The sequence below is a fragment of the Anser brachyrhynchus genome (genome assembly GCF_964034855.1).
Source record: "Anser brachyrhynchus genome assembly, chromosome: 2".
Classification (NCBI taxonomy): domain Eukaryota; kingdom Metazoa; phylum Chordata; class Aves; order Anseriformes; family Anatidae; genus Anser; species Anser brachyrhynchus.
This window is the reverse complement of record NC_137695.1, coordinates 101,677,495-101,695,364: the sequence shown is the minus strand read 5'-3', so window position 1 is coordinate 101,695,364 and position 17,870 is coordinate 101,677,495. Positions and strand designations below refer to the sequence as shown.

The window sequence follows — 17,870 nt, the reverse complement described above, 5'->3', positions numbered from 1 at the left end:
ACTTCTTGATTTCTAAGTCTCATAATCACTAACAAATATATTGTAAAACTTGAAAACTGCACTGACAATAGAATCTGGAAAAAAAGTGTGAAATATATGAAATTTTCTGATTTTTCACATTTCTGGGTTTGGATGAGAAAAAGTCCAGACATTGTGGGTTCAGCTGGTTTGAGATGAATGTTGAGATGATTCATCTGGCTGAGTAGCAAAACTGGCATTCTGTCCTCACCATATCATCAGTTCTTTTTTTCTGAGGCAAAACTTATTTCCCCGTTTGATATTATCATAATAAATATTTGGAAAAGCTACTTTCTTAGTTCTTAACATTAACATCATTAACATTAAGAATTCTTAAGTTTTTTAAAAATCTTTTAAAATATAAATAGCCAAGAGGTGGCAGTAGTCGATCCTGTATTTACTCTGTGCTTTATTGTTCAAGGTATATTCTTTCCTTTCTTTGATAGACAAAATTATTTCAAATCAGACATATGATTTTTTTTTTTTTTTTTTTTAAGTTCTCAATTGGCTAGCATTCTGAGTACAGCTCCCATTCCATCAAAGTCTCAAAAGTCTTTGTCAGAGCTAGAGAAAAGTAAGTACTTCCTTTAAAGTCTCCTTCCTCTGAAGACAGTGAGACAGATGCTTAGCAGATATTTAACTGGGCAGGTATGAGTGAGACTAAGATAAGCCTTTGATTCTCATGCAGAGTGGGAGGACAGGATGTACCTATCCTTAAGCACCCCCTAAAGGATTGCAGAGCCCTATAGTGTGGTTAGATTCAGCTTTGTGGCTTTGTGAGGTCCATGTCTCTAAAAGCCTATATAAATATCAGTGTTACAAAGAATTACTGCTGAAATTACCCCATAAATACAGGGGAAGGTATGGAAGAGAAGTGAGGATGGTCAGCTAGCAATAGGGCCAAGGTCAGACATCAAGGGTAAGCTTTTTTCCCCCAACATCCTTTTTTTTTTTTCCTGTAGATGTGAGAAGGGAAACATGCCACTGGAGAAGCTTAAGATGATTTTCACCTTGACTGGGGAACTGGGAAATGCCTCCAACCTTTCTGCCTCACGGCAAGCACACAAGTGTGAAGAAGGGCTTTACACAGGGAGCCACCTGGCACAGAGAGTGTGGAGAGAGGCCTGAAGTTGGCTGTGGCATATGGAGACAGGCAGAGAATTTTCTTACCTCAGGAGTAAATTCACACTTTGACAGGGAAATAAGGTGGCAGACTGGACTTCCTAAAACAAATGTTTCCTTCCATATTTATAAACTGAGGGATAGATGCGTGGGCATTGAGGACAAGCAGGCAGCTGAACTGCAAATAACTGCTTACACTCCCACAGTGGGATGGGGGAGAAAACTGGGACGGTAAAAGTGCAGGAACTCATGGATTGAAATACAGACTGTTTACTAGGTAAAGCACAAGCTGTGCATGCTTTATCAGTCAGGCAGATGTTCAGCCACTTCCAGGAAAGCAGGGACCATCACATGTAACAGTTTCTTGAGATGACAAACACCCTCCCACTCTCCCTTCCTTTTCCCCAGATTTTATTGCTGACCACAACCTCATATGGTGTGGAATATCCCTCTGGCCAGCCTGGGCCCCCTGTCCTGCCTGTGTCCCCTTCCAGCTTCTAGTGCAACCCCTGCCTCCTCACTGGCAGGGCATGAGAAGCAGGAAGGCCCTTGAGTTTGTGTAAGCACTTCCCTGCCACAACTAAAATATCAGGGTATCATCAACAGTATTTTCATCAAAAATCCAAAATACAGCTTCACCTTATCCCAGCCAATTAACCTTATCCCAGCCAAAACCATGACAACCTCCTGTGTGGAGTAAATCCATACAACATAGAACTAAAAAAGAAAATGCTGTAGCAGCAAGGACTCTATAAAAGTACAATCCCTTAAGAATATTTTCTTACTTACGGGAAAGGTCCAAAATAGTCAGAGACCGGTCATAAGGTCTGTTTAAAAACTGATCAGACATTGAGGAAAAACTCAATCAATGGACCCAGATTCTCAGTCAAATATCATGAAGAGAGAGGCTGAGAGAGGAATTGAAGGAAATGAAAAATTTGGAGAGCTTGTGCTGGAAGTCATTAAACAATTTTTTATTTTTATTTTGGCACACTAGGACTCTTGCAAGCTGATTTTTTTTTTCTGATTAGTCCCACTACAAACCACTCAGTTCATGAACATTTAGGTGAATATCTGAGTGAATATATTTATATGAATATCATATTTTAGGGCCACAGTGAGACCTTGCATCATGCAATCATACAATCTGTGATACCACAGCTCCTGGAGCAGATGTTTCTACATAGGGTTATTATAGGGTAAGAAAAGGATAGGAAGTGTAAAAAACTGCAGCAGGAAGAGGAGAGGTGAACATCTGTACTCTCATCCTCTCAATACATAAAGTAAGAGAACTGCAAGAGTATGGACAAGTTAAGTTGTGCAAAATTAATGCATTACAGGGTTGCTTCTAACAGCATATGCAAGTGCCAAGGTCTGCTTTTTAGAAGGAGTTACTACAGAAAAGCGGTGTCAGTTCATGATAGTGCTATTTACCGACATGTATTGTTAAGAATCTTCTGGTAAATTAGGGTTTAATTAATTCAGGATTGGTTTGGTTGTGTCACATGGAAATGGGAGCCCATAAAGTTAGGCTTATCAAAAGGCAACTTCTGAAAACATACAGCAATATACAAGTTCCATCTGCAGAAGGTAAATCACTGGTTTATGTGTGCTAAATTGTTTCTTTTTTTTTTTTTTTTTTTTTAATGGCGGTTGGAGACCATTTGTATGAGAAAAATATTGTAGCCTTGGCTTGCAGCAGGTTTTCTCTTCTGTTCTGAGTTTACGTGGGTGTATATTTATTAAGATGGAACCTGTCCACAAGATAGGAACAACTAAAGTAAGAATCATGACTTGTACTGTGTACATTACTGAAAATAGTTCCCAGGGGAGTTAATAAAATTGTGGCCTAAATAAAGCATAAAGCTTTTAGGTACATTTTGCTCTTCTTTTTGAGGGTAAATGAGATTTGGATCCAAACAGAGACAGAGGCAGATTATTATTATTATTATTATTATTTTTAATTTATATTTTACCTTGTGTTCTTAAATTAACATGATGTAAATTCTGTACATAAATATATAATGAATTCAGATTTGGAGTTTTCCAGGTGGGGACTGTCTCTGACTGTGTTTTTAATGTTCCCTGCACAATGTGACTATCTTCACTCTTAATATCAGCAGTAAATAAGATAGTTTTAAGATCACTGAAAACTTTGCAATTGCAATCTTTTTTTTTTTTTAACTAAGTTTAAAAAAATCTAAACTATATAAAAAAATAAAAGCAACATTTTTCTTTTTATTTTCATTTTTTTAAAAATTCTTATTTGAAAATCAGTGGTATTAAAATAGAGATATAATTCATATTATCACAAGTATGTAACCATCAAATCCTATTCCACAGAGAGCATGTGATGAAACACTATTCATCTGATACCTAATGATAATCCCATACAAATATCCTGGTGTGTTCTCTGTAGCATATTTATGATCTTGTTGTGTCTGGTCCAAGTTTCTTGACATTCTGAGTACCCCTTTGGGGAAATATGACATCTTGCAGTAATGTACGCTGTGCATGTCAAAAAACAACACCAATCTGCTTCTGCTACTCTGAGTTTTAAAAGTGGAAAGAGCAGGCTGCTCATTTTTTAACATATGCAGGATGGTGATGTTTACAATACCAGCTGGAAAAGCAAGTGCTTGTACAGAACAGTGTGTGGAGAAAATGGAACAGGAGGAAGAAAAAATCGTAATAATAATAAAAAAACCCACTCAGTTTTCTACGCTAAATGAACACTGAAAAAAAAAAAAAAAAAAGAACAAGGAGATCTTAGATTCTGGTCATAGCTCCTAACTTTACAGGACAAAATAAAATGGATCTGAAATATTTGGGGTTGTGGAACATATAAGGAGATCTGTATTGTTAGTTCCAGAATTTTCCATTTACTGAAGGCAAATAAACAAACAAATAAACAATAAGAAATCAGTAGTAACAAATAAAATATTTACTGGGAAATATAGAGAATAAAATGTGTCCTGATTAGCTTCATGGAGTCTCTTTAACTTTTATTAAGAAATGAATTGTGAATTAAAAAAAAAAAAAAAGTAAATAAAACCTTGCAAATCTTTGAAAACTTAGCTCTAGAAGGTTTGATAATTTCAGCACTGGACATCTTTGTGGGTATCAGACTTATGGTAATGAAATCTGAGTAAAATCATTTGTTTTAAATAGTAGCTTCTCAGCTTTCTGTTTACAAATGGACTTAAGTTAGCTCCTCTGAGTGATACTTATGTTCTTTTTGTAAATCTATTTTTTTGCTGTCGCTTTCATTATTTTTGGTTTGCTTTCACTTAGAGTCAAGAAAATCTGAGCAAATGCATTAAATTTATAATGCTAACCATTTAAGTTGCATGAAAACCTTGAGAAGAATGATAGATTTATTTTGTATAGACCAATCTGCTCTGTGTTTTATTCATTCATCCCAGCTTCTGTCTTTGTAGTTTGACAACAAACTCCTTTTCATGATATAGAATAGCTAAGGCAAACTGTCTAAGGAAAAAATAAAAACAAAAGAATGGAGTAAGATAATGCTTCCCTAAAAATAAGCTAGATATTTTCTGCAGTAGTCAATAGCAGAGTTTTTTTTTTTTTTTTTTGTAGAGATCTTTCAGGAATAAATAAATAAATAAATAAAAAATGGTAGTTGCTTAGCACATCTTGAAAACTCAAGAATTTTATTAAAGCACCTGAACAAAGATTTAGGAATACAATAATAATGATATTAATAATAATATTAATGATAATAACAGTGACAACAATAAATACCAATAACCTGTATATACCTTGTATAATGTCTTGCAAATTGCAGAAATCACATTCCTGACTTATAAAAGTCAAAACATATATTTCAGCAGAGCAAAGTGAAGCTCCTCTTATTCAGAGGCAGACAATCTATGTGTCATTCAGTATGTGATAAAATAAACCCCTGGGTAATCTGCACTTTTAGACTCACAGTTTAAAAAATGTCATACAGATCTTCATATGAGTTTTTCTCCATTACATTAAGAAAACAAGATTATAAAATAAAAAATGTTACATCATTCATTTTTCACTTGTATGACTACATAAGTATAAAAAAAATGGAAATATTATAAAGAAGTGGTCAGTACAATATAATACTTTAGAAATCAAGTTGTCTTTTTAAAGGAGGAATAGGATGGGTAGTTCAGATGAGAAATATTCGAAGCTATCTTTTACTTTTTTATTTATTTTTTTTTTAAGTGAGTTATTAAATCAAACACCAGTGAGTTTCAATGCAGTAATATGTAGTATTTAGACAAATATTGAATGCAATCCGAGTTCGTATTACATATTTCTTGTTCTGCAAACAGAAAAATTAGACAATTATCATTTGATCAAAATATTAACATTGGTGATGACATTGCATCAAATATTATCCCTGAAAATGAAGGATGTTATATAATAGCTAATAAAGCCTTTTTTTTTTTCTTTTATTCCTTCTTCTTCAGTTGGATAACATAGGAAATAAGAACAGTAGATCAAGAAGTAAAGGCAAAGGAAAAATATTCAAAATCTTCAGCAGTAAAGAAAATGGGGGGCTGATGAAAAATAAGGATGAGTGATTGATTCTACAATTACAAGGATATCACTGAATGAAAAAATCAGAATTCTACAAAATAAAATAATAATTAGAATGTAAGACAAAGGAAAATATTTATGGTGAAACAAAGTGAGATATTGGGAAGAGGGAAAAAGTTTTGTATTCAAAAAACATATTTGCAAAGAACATTAAAACTTCATTTGCACTGGTTCTGTCTGAAAGCAGAAAAAAATATATTAGTTATTTTCTGATCACAGGCATCTTTTTGAGAGGCATATGGAATGAAATTCACAGCATACTATTCAAAAAGCAGTGGCTGCACTGGGAAGGTTTATGGATGAGACCTTAGATCTTCCAAAGATGGGATATTGTAGTACAATTATCTTCTGCAGGTTTAATATTTCTAAGCAAGAGCAATAAATGTACCTCATGTAGGGGTAAATTTTGAAGTTTATCCAACACCTACCAACGCAATGGTTCCCCATGGAATATTACATTTTTTCACCTGTCTTATGCAAATACGACATTAGCACAATTGCACAGTCACTGAGGTAAAACAGTATTGATTGAGCACCATACTCCCCAGAGGGTCTTTTTTTTTTTTTTTTTTTAATCTGGGGTAAAGAAATGAGGCGTCATAATTTAAAGTCTATGACTTCTATTTTCACTAGAACATTCTGCATACATTTATTGAAGTCTTTGATTTCTTCCTGTGATTAATGTCAGGATTTTTACATAAATCTTCGAAGGATAAAATAGCAAAGCTGTATTTTTCCTAGTGGTATGAGAAACAATAAAAAGATCTTGTTTAGATAGGATATTTCACTGATGAGAAGTAACTGTCTGAGGGAAATATGAGGTTCTGTTTAATGACAATATAGACTTTTGTGTTGGAAAACAATAAGAGTTTAGTAATTGACTGATAGTTTTATAGATAGTTTGTAAAATATGAAATAAGATTTATTCCTTTTCATTTATAACTGTAAAGTTTTATAAAACCAAGAACAAACATGAATCAAAATTTTATCTTTGCTTAAAATATTGTCAGAAATAAGTTATAAGCTATATAATGAAAATCATGACACAGAAGACATCTCAATATTAATTTAAGGCTTCTGGGAAATTAACATAATTAAAGAAGAAAGTATTAGTTTTTTTTTGTTTGTTTGTTTGCTTTGTTTTGTTTTAAGAACTATGCAAAGGATACCTTTTTGCTCTTGTTTTGTACTTCCACACTTAATGGTAACTCAGTGAAATTCCGTGGATGCAGCCTGCTGTGGAACAAGCTGAATACTGCAAAAATTGCGGGTATATATGGTCTGACTTAGTAACTTACTGTCTGGAACTTTGAATGGAATGTAAATCACACTAAGAATGTAAAACACTTAAACAAGGGACAAAATTTCTAAAGTTCAGTCATCACATAGGATACAGATTTTCATAGAGTCCTCTCACCTACAAAAAGGGAGACAAAAATACTAAGAGGCTGGCCTGTAAGTGACATATTTTAACTTTGTATATAGCTCTCTCTCTATCTCTCTCTTTATATCTCAATGTATCTATCTCTCTCTCTCTATATAGATACATATTTACTGTATACAGGTACATTTTGCAAATGCATTACAATATTTGTATATCTGATCCTAAATTGCTTTCTTATACGAAAGTTTGCAAGTCATTATGGCTGTAGTTGAAAAAGCCAAGGGAGGAACAATTATTTGAATAGGCAAAAGGGAAAGTATTGAGGGAAAAGAGAGTAAAAAGACAAAAGGAGATCAAAATCCATAATGTTAAGAATTAAATGGTCTAAAAAAAAAAAAAAAGGCAGATAAAGAGCTAAGGAGACCATTTTATTCTAACAGAAGTAAAGATATAATTAAAATTTAAGAGGGAAGGCTATGGCCTTTGATTCGTTCAACTATTACAGTATCAGTGATCTCCATATCAAGATATTGTCATAGTCCTTCATTAAGAAAAGATTAATGATTAAAAATCCACTGTTATAACTTTTTTTTTCTTTCTCATAAAACACCTTGCATTGTGAAATGTATTTTATTATATAATGCGTACAGTAAAGCATTGAATCTGTAAGGGTTTTCAGAGTAACCAAAGAAGACTAGTTCAATCAAGTTAAGATGAGATGATTTTTTTTATTTTTTTACAAAAAAAAATTCCAAGATGTTTTTAGCTTTCATAGAGAATTAAAAAATAAAAATAATGTTTTAAAAGTTATTTTTTAAAAGAGGGAAATTCTTGCTTTTGGCCACTTGCAAAGTCTATACTTATCCCATCACTAATAACTTATTTTGGAGGACATGACAGATATACAAGAATAGTTGTCAGTACAAAAATAGTAATTTCTCTTGACTGAATAGTCCAACGTTTTCTAAAGATTGAGAAATAATATTTTACTAGCTAATTTTAATATGTCAGTTTAAATAAGGAAGTATCTGTAATTCAGTTGAAGGAAATATGCCAAAATGATCAGGAAGAAAGAGTGATTTATGTGGTATAGCTGTCAGCCCTTGAGTACTGATGTAAACATTCAATAGTTCCTACATTATAGTCATCTACTCATAGAGTTTTTAATCAAAGGAGCTGAGCCTCTTGTGGCTGGATCCTGGGAAGCAATTTTGACTGCTCAAGTTTTACATGCTATTGATGATATCTTAATAAAAACCTAACAGCCCATGAGACGAGACTTTTTATTTTTTTTTTAATGTAAGAGGAAAGTAAAGCAAAACATATGACTCATACGAGGTATCAGTGTGTCTATCTTTAGTTTTCCTACCTTATGTATAATTAGCACTTTAAATAATAATGATATAGCTCTTATTCCATGGTTAGTGAGCAGTGTCTCCAAAGACTGACAGGAGGACTTCTGAATGGTCTTCCACCAAGCAACAGTTCTTCACGACTAGTAATTTTGTGTGAACATTGGCAGGTAATGGAAGCTTGGAAACACCCTTCTAGAGGCGATGGATTAACAGTGCAAGTGAGCTGAACCCCAAGATATGCAAAAGGCATAAAAGCAGTGATATTTCTCTGTGTTGCATGCAGTTAGGTTTTATTTTCAAATTCATGAAGAAATGATTTTGATTCGCTAGACTATTGTAGCTCTCTTCATTACCATTGCATTTCACCTCTGCAGCTACTTTAGATTTGTTTATTTGTGGGCACCTAAAACCTTTATGTGCTGATTTCTGCCTATATGGCAATTCTAGTTAAAGAAGATTGCTTAGATTGGTTTGTTTCTTCATTTGTGCATTTTCATTTCTAGTAAAAATATTCGTCTATTTAGTAGTCTGTGAGAGGTCTTTCACTTAATTTTTAAATGTTTCTTCACTTATTTACATAGTCTATACATTTTTATCATATTTTGATTGAAGCCCACCACGTTATTTTTGCATTGCATTATTTTTGTTTCTTTTAAATTCAAGACTACATATTTCTGAAGTTTGTCATTGTTGTTGTTTTTCTTCAGTGTTGGATCTGTCTTCCACAAACAATCTACTCCTGTATTAGGATACAAGCTCTGTCAAGTTGTACATTTGAATCCACAAGTTAAAAGGTGATGTAAATGGGTTGTGCTTCTGTTTAATTTCATATATGAAACTCATACTTTCATAAAAAAAAAATAGTTCCATTTAGGAATCTCAGTAAAATAATATGAGAACAGATCTGTTTTTCCTCACTTAATCATAGTACATTGAAATCTAATGATTTACACAAATTAGTATTAAAAGTCTGTTTCACAGAATTACATAACTGTTGAACTGTTGAGGAAGTGTCCTCTACGGGTCATCTTGTCCAAAACCCTTCTCAAACAGGGCCACTGAGAGCCAGTTCCCCAGGACCATGACCAGGTGTGTTTTGAATATCTCCAAGGAAGGAGATTCCACAACCAGTCTGGGCAACCCGTGCCAGTCTTCTGTCAACTTCACAGTAAATCCTTTCCTCCAAACCCTGACTTATTTGCATAGCACTATGTTTATGACTGTTCCTGTCTAGAGGCGCCATGGATGAGAACATTATTTGAAGATGGATTTCCATCACTATCAGCATATTATATAAAGAATATATTTTTAAGTGTCTTCCCAGACTAAACATTTGTGATCTTTTCCCCTTATTCCTTTCCTTTGTTATTTAATGATTTAAATGCAATTGTTCATCTGAATTTGACACAAATACTTCTTCCATTGATATCAGTGTTTTTCTGCCACAGCATTTACTAGGAACAGATTTTTATTTTTATTTTTTTCTTATTCTCTTACTTGATTTTTCAAAGATATCAGAAATAAGCAGGAATCAGTAAAGATTTTTAAATAATAATCTATAGAGTACTGGGGATGTAAATGTCAGAGTAACAAACAACCTGAAAACTACAATATTGCTTTCTACATGTCTATTATTTTTAGGATTTAAGTAGGGTTCAATTGATATATAAGACTTGTACTAACCATTAGCAATATGCCCATGGTAATAATTTTCACTGTTAAAGCCTTAAGATGTTTAAGGCTAGTTTAATCTTTAAAAATGTCAATCACACAGGCAGTGTATGAATATGATTAGGCATATACACCTTTAAGTGTGAATTTATCAAAAAGTTGCCCAAAGTAGTACATAATAAATCCAGATAAGTGGTGCATTGCAGTATCCTTCCAAGCTAACTGATTTCCATCCTATCCATCCCATGATTTGGATGGATGCCAAATATCCAGCTTGGTTTAACTTTTGTTGTTTCTGTGATTGTTTTTAGTGATAGAGGCCTCTCTCCTCTTCTTCTCTCTCTCTCCCCTTTTTTTTTTTTTCTTTTTTTTTTTTTTTTTAGTATATAATTAATGTGCAGGATTTTCAGGAGAGATGTTACAGGAGGGATGTATGCTTCAGGAGAGGATGTATGCTTTGGTTCATGTCCACTGTTTCTGTCACCTCAAGAAAATAAGCTATTTCCTTTCTACTTTCCTTTCTACTACACTACCCTATATTCTCAAGCCCTTGATCTCTGGTTCCCAAATCCACTCTGTCAAAGCTTTACTTTCTGTTTTCAGATTGGTAGTGAAGGTCTCATCTCTTCTCTGAATTCCTGTAATGGAGCACCACCTTTTGAGCAAGTTACTTCTGAATCAATTGGAAGAGTCCTGTCATTTCTAAGGCAGCCAGATGCTGTGAAAGCTCAGTGGGGAGCAAGGAAACACTGTCCTGTGGAGATCAAATGCAGATGACCAAAGATCACTGAGTAGACAGATTTTGCCTCAGTGTCAGGCAGAAGTTCCCAGGCCCTCAGAAATATATAAAAGTACGTACAAGCAGGGATATATATACATCCTTAGTATATGAAAAAACATATTTCTCCTTTGTATGTGGAAAAAAACACACCACAACAACCAGCAAAGGAAAACTCAGAAGTATATAGTTAGGTATAGTAGTAACTTACTGTCTGTTTGAAGAATGCAAAACACAAGATGTTTTCTTTTTTGTACAATACAATTGATGGTACAGTTGTAGCATAATTTATTGTCTAACAACATCTAACAATCTTTCTTCTAGCACACAGAACTAAAATCTTAATGATATCTTTGATTTTACCACCCTCTTCTGTAGGACTACAGACAACTTATTATGTTATATAATAATCAGTAATCCATATAAATGTTATAATTATTCATTTTATTATTGACTGTCTAAGCAAAGGTCTAGATTCATTTTCTTCATCCTAAAATGCATTCTTTTAAAGCTTCTTCACAAAATGTGGTTCTTTTAGCTTAATATAAATCTCAAGCTCACTAAATAAGGAGGAAGATAGTTCCAACAAATGTAAAAGTGGTTTACATCTTCTCTTTTCCTTAAAAATGTTATGCCAGATGTTTCATCCACTAATAAGACAATTAAAGTATTATTTTATGCTCTGAATGCCCAGAGCTTAGTGCCATATCAGTCATACAAGCCTCCATCTTGAACAGCTAAACACAATTGTGTTGAACTGCAAAAGAACTGTGTAAAATTATCAGATACAAACTAATTAGTCTAAATCATGATAAAAATGAAAGTCATTTCTAGTCAACTCTGCAGCCATCTTGTAGACAGGGATATGAGTTCTTTGTCAGACTCGCTTTTTAAAATTAAACTCACAAAATGATTTCTGTTTTTGTTTATTTGGATCTTTGCTTATATTTTACCTTCTTTCCTCTCCTCATTATTCTGAATATCTAAGATCTTATCCTTCTTTTTTCTGCTTTGCAGTTTCCATCTACATACTTTATCTCATATCCCACTAGTATTACACACCACTCCAACAATAATACCAACAGCTGCAACACTTTTCAGTGCTATTCTATTTGTTCTGCCTGGTTTTTATTCTGTTTCTCCTACACAGCATGGAAGAGGATCAAGAAAGTGACAGGTCAGGAAGAAGTTACTTAGAGTAAATAAAAGAGCAGCAATAAAAGCATTCCTTGATGGACTGAGACCAGTAAAGCTAGGCTTTAGTCAATTACGTCTTTTTTTGTTGATAACCCTGTGAAAAGTGTACACACACACACACACACACACACAGAAAAGCACTACCTTTGTCGGCGTGGAATTTTAATGTATGGCTGTAGTGAGCAAGTATTATTAGATAGTTTTTAGATGGTATGCTATTTTTTTTTTTTATTTACTTTTTTTTAAGAAAGGCCGAATGTTTATCAGGATTAGTATAGATCAAAAGAGCTTTTTACCTTTACACTTTTCTCATAATCTAGTAGCAATAAAGACAGGACATAGAGATAATGTAAATTCTAACTATTCTTAATGTTAACTTTAGAAATTCAAAACATTTGTATCTGCTCTACACTTTGGAATGGAGGAAAGAACTCTTGTTTTTGCAAAATTTCTTTTAATATTAGAGAATGTAACCCTTCTTACATTTCATTAAATTTTGAAAAAATAGCAATGAGGTATGTCTAAAAAATATTGCTCTCACTTTTAAATACATTTTAGAATAAAATATATAGTATAGACATCATAATTTAAATACTCTTTTGCTTCACAGAAAGACCATGAAAGATTGAAAATAACGTCTATTGTATTGCCAGTTATGTTGCAACTACTGAGGATCTATAATAGAACCAATAATAATAATAAGAAGAATACCATGGGAAAACATGTATTATAACAATAGAAATGCTGTGCTTGATATTTTGGTATTTAATCATGAAAACTAAAAGGCATGGTACACTTTTCTTTCTAGATATTTCCCTGATTACCTGCTATTGTTTGGATGCTAGCTAAGTGAGTGCTTTGCTTTTGAAAAATATTGATTTTCTTCATAAAGGATAGGTATATTGCCACTTGTATTCCAGGAACACCTGTCTTTTAAACAAAAGGTCTTCACCCTGAAACTGGGCTGCTGGACTTATAGAGATAGATTGCCTACTGTTGATATGCTGCGTGAGTTCCTTACTCTCTGTGCATCACATGGTTATTTTACAGACAAGGATATTTCATTTTCTACAGAATATTTTACATATTGAAAGCAATGAACAGTAAGAATTGAAGCAAATTTCTGTTAGATAAAATGGAAAACAAAAACATAAAAAATATAGTTCATATCCAACTAAACTTTCAAAAGCAAACAAAAGTTATTTAATTATCCAAACTGTGGCAAGGGGGCCTTGTGTGTGCATATTTTCTGTGAGTGTAAATTAAATCAAATAAATTACAAAGAATTTGAATTAGAGATAGTAATACAGAGAAAAAAAAATCCACCTGTTTTAGCAACTTTTAAAATAATGGCAATTAGCAAACAAGTCACTAGCCTTGCCCACTGAATTCATCTTTCCTTGCCCATTTTCCAATAAAGTAGCTTCATCTACATCCATAAGCATTAATATTGGAAGGGATATTAAAAATCACATTTTCAAATGCATAGGAGAGAGGGAGCAAGAAAAAATAAGAACATTAAAAACAAACATTTTAAAAAGTCAGAAATCGAGAACAGTAGATAAAATGTAGAAACACAAGATTAAAAATACAATAAATAATCTAAATATAATTCTGGTTTCTGTCAATGTGATCAGCACATTTATCTGAAAATATCTCCTTTTCTATATTCAAAGTTTAATTAATCTATGATGGCAGAAGCAACCTTGATTTTTTTGTTTTATTTCCACAGATTCTGATATAGGGTATACCCTAATCAGGAGAGCACCTTGATATTTGTTTATTTTGTGAAAGTTTCTTTCTACCCTGCCCTGAATTCTTAAAAAAAAAAAAAAAAAAAAAAAAAAGGAAGGAAGGAAGGAAAGGAAAAAAAAAAAGTAAGATATTTTTAGGCATGCAAACCATCACCAAGTACTTTGAAATTGTCAGTGACTTGAAATGCATCTGAGAGTATCGTCCTGACCAGAACCTAGCAAAACAGAATACACATTAGTTTTCAAAGTCCTAGACACAAATCTGAATAGGTATCTTGAGTGTTAACTTAGAAAATAAAAATAAAAATCCATACAGGTAAGAAAAAAACAGTTGCTTTACTTTTCTCAGACACTTTTGTGCTCTGGACAGCAGCCATTCCAGAGCTACCTTTGGCATGATACCAATTTTGCAACTACTACCAAAGGCTAGTACGCAACTACTACCAAATTTCTTTTCAGGGACATAGGTCTGTAGAAACATTACTTTATGTTTTCTAAACAGCACTAAATTCACTTTATCTTTTTTCCTTTACAGAAAGAAGAGACTGAACAAGTCAGCTAAAATTACAGACTCATCGATCTCAATAAGAATTAAGTTTGAATTCAATTATGAATTTCACCAAGTCTGAAATGGCTATACCTACAGTATCATAAGATCATGGGATAATTCCAGCTGGAAGGGAGTTCAGGAGGTCTCATGTTCATCCTCCTGTTCACAGCATCATCACCTCTGAAGTCTAGCTTGGTTGCTCAGGGCCTTGTCCAGTTAGATTCTGCAAACCTCCAAGGATGAAGACTACACAGTCATTTTGGGTAGCCACCGCAGAGCTATCCTTAGGGAGAAAAAGATTTTCATTATAACTAGTCAGAACCTCTCTTGTTACAGTTCATGGCAGTTATTTCTTGTCCTCTCTCATGCACCAGTGTGCCCAGCTCTATCTCCTCACGAGATTCCCTGTAAGTACTGCTGTAAAGTGATCTTGAAGATATTCCTCTTCCTGACTGAACCAGACCCTACCTCTCATGGCAAGTGCTACAGAACCCCAATAATGTCTTGGTGGCCCTCTCCTGAATATGTTTAAGTTAGATGATGTGTTTCCTACACTGGAACCTTGAATGCCACAGTATTCAGGAACAGCTCTTGATTCCAGATGTGTAGTCATCCTCTGTCCTGTCCCTACTCCAGTGATCGCCCAGGGTAGTACTAGCTGTAATTCTTTACAGCTTGGTAACCAGGAAAGATGCTCTGACCATATGATCTGAATACTGCACTGACTGATGTTTCATAGGATGCTGCAGTTGGCAGATGAAGTTCTGTACAGAGGTAGAGTTAGCCTCTTTGCAACAAAATATTTCTTTAACATTTTTCTTCCCAGATATTGTTGTACAACTGATATAATAGGATAATAAAGTCAATTAAGTTAACTAAACACCTAAAACAAATAGACAGATAATCTGTATTGGGGATTTAGGTATGTTAAAATCAAAACGTTTTTGTGAAGATTAACGGTCTTTGCCTGCCTTGGTCTCCCAACTACCTGTGAGTAGATCTACACTGCAATTCAAAATGTCATTTTCTTACAGATATTTTACCTCAGACTAACATTAATCCACCCAGATCAACTTCTGGTATGGCAAGATGTACTTCAGCTATGCAAAGGACATACCCCTACCATACTAGTCTGAAGTGCACTGATATCCAAAGCAATAAGATAAAAAATATACCTATATGTCTTGTGCCCTGAGGTACAGGACAGGCAGTTTTAAATAACTGCATGACATTGGTGTAAGCATGGCATGTGGTTTCATTAACAGGATTACTCTGTTTACCAGAATCCCCCAAGCACTGTTTGAGCAAAGACAGATCTGCGAGAGACACCCTGCTCTTTACCCTCGTCTACTGCCCTATGGGTAAAAGGACATTTAGACAAAGATTCCCATTCACTACCTGGAGCAATACCACCAGTGGCACAATCCCATTACAGCACCATAGGTTCTTTAGGAGTCCCTGCCTACAAATACTGTTTTAATATTATGTAGAGCATAATACCACAGTACTATATAATACAGCACTACCTTCTTGAATATCTGTGAGCTTGTCTCTGCCGGGTTCTGTTATATGGCAGAGAACTCTCTCTTGCATCAATGGCAAGACTGTATCCTTCCCTTTTCTAGGCTGCATCTGAAAAGAAAGAGGCAAAGAGGAGTAAGAACAGGTGCTCTCCCAGCTGCTACAGGAGTACATAAGAGTACATCCCCAGAGCAGATGCTGTTGTATGTTTGCTCTCCCTCAGAGAATAGGGTTCAGGGGCTGAATACAAGTACTTTCAGAGTTTATAAAAGACCAGAGGTCTTTCTTTGGCCACCTACCATCCTGTTGTCATTGGTGGCCAGAGGCAGGTAATTATGGAAAATTTTAAGAAACGGGGAACCATACAGAGACTTTCCTCTATTACCACTGGACAGCAAACAATACTATAGGATTTTCCTGCAGTGGAAAACGTATCTAGACCATTTTGCTTAATAGTCGCTGATAGACCACTCTTCATTTGTTTAAATGTCCTTTAAAACATATTAATTCTTTTGTTTTCCCCAGCATCCATTGACAATGAGCTCCACAATTTAATTATGTTTGTTTGATTTAGTTGCCTAGCCCCGGGTGTCCTCCTGCTCTACAGTTATTCAGAATTTCCTGCTGACATTAGCTATGCAGCTGATGATAACAGAGGAGTAAAAGGCATTTTTAGTGATAGTTAAAACTGAACATTGGAAGTTATTGCATTTTACCAGTAGGGGGGATGAGGACACAAAACCATGTCTGCCTATTTGAATACTATATTTAAATAATATTTGAATACTGTAGGCACAGAACATTAAAACACAGATTGTGAAAACCATTGCAGATCACATGGATTCTTTTCAATTTACCATGCATTGTTTAACTAATGTTACAACCTGGAAATACATAGCTCAGATAGCTCACTTTATACTAAGCTTGAAATACAGTTTATAGAATCAGAAGTTACATTTCTTATAGTGACAGTTTAACCTAGCGTTTTAACTGAGGCAGAAAAAAGAATAACATCAACAACCAACTGAATAGCAAGCAGCTTACTGTGTTATGGGTCTGTCAGCTACGACCTCTATGGTTTCTTATTTTATGTGGTCATAAAAAAGACCCCACAGCAATTCTTTGTAGCTGACTGAATTTACTCTGCTTTCCTTGGAAAAAAATTATCTCATTTTACCATTATGCAACATATTTCATGCAGCTCAGTTTCTGCTATCTAATTCCAGAAGGAGATGTACTTCTTTGGTGCCATATATTTACAGTTCATAAAAGATTTGCAGACCTTTGTGACAAAAATAAATAAATAAATAAATAAATAAATAAATAAAGGTTAATATTATATTTATAATAGATGTGTGAACTGACATGTTATTTCAAAACACCACCAGTGATATAGTATTGATATAGTATTGAGACATATTGTAGTGTTTTCAAATGCGTAATTATTTCAAAACTACAACCTAAACTGAATAGGATCATAACAGGAAGACTGAATCTATTAAGTTAGGTGAACATAACTACAGCTCCCTGATCTTTGAGGCCATCTCCAGCAAAGATTTAAAGAGACTGAGGTCTATGCTATCCTCTCCAGAGGATGACTTGCAATGGAAATCAACAAGTGTTTCACTGCTGCCTTGTGTAATGATTATGTCATCCTTCACTGTTTCTTGGCCTCCTCTATATACTTTAGAATGTGAAGAACACCTAACCCTAAAGCAGGACACAGAAATGTTGTCAACTCATGTACAGAGTTTTATTCTTATATGAAAGAAAGTTCAAGTCTTATATGAAAGAAATTTCAAGTTTCATTCTTATATGAAAGAAGTTTCAAGTCCCATAGCATCAATTTGCTGAATTTCTTTGGCCATAAAACCAGTCTTTGACCAGAGAAAACTTCTTAAAGAAGATATTAGAGTTTTCA

At 34.1% G+C, this 17,870-nt stretch overlaps 1 long non-coding RNA gene across 1 annotated transcript; it reads left to right on the top strand.

The window, feature by feature from the left end:
* The first annotated feature begins 555 nt into the window (after positions 1-555).
* LOC308190324 lies at positions 556-16,032 on the top strand. The gene is made up of 3 exons (XR_013947079.1): positions 556-2,730; positions 9,186-9,272; positions 14,414-16,032. It is a non-coding gene; the product is annotated as an uncharacterized lncRNA (long non-coding RNA).
* Positions 16,033-17,870: the final 1,838 nt, after the last annotated feature.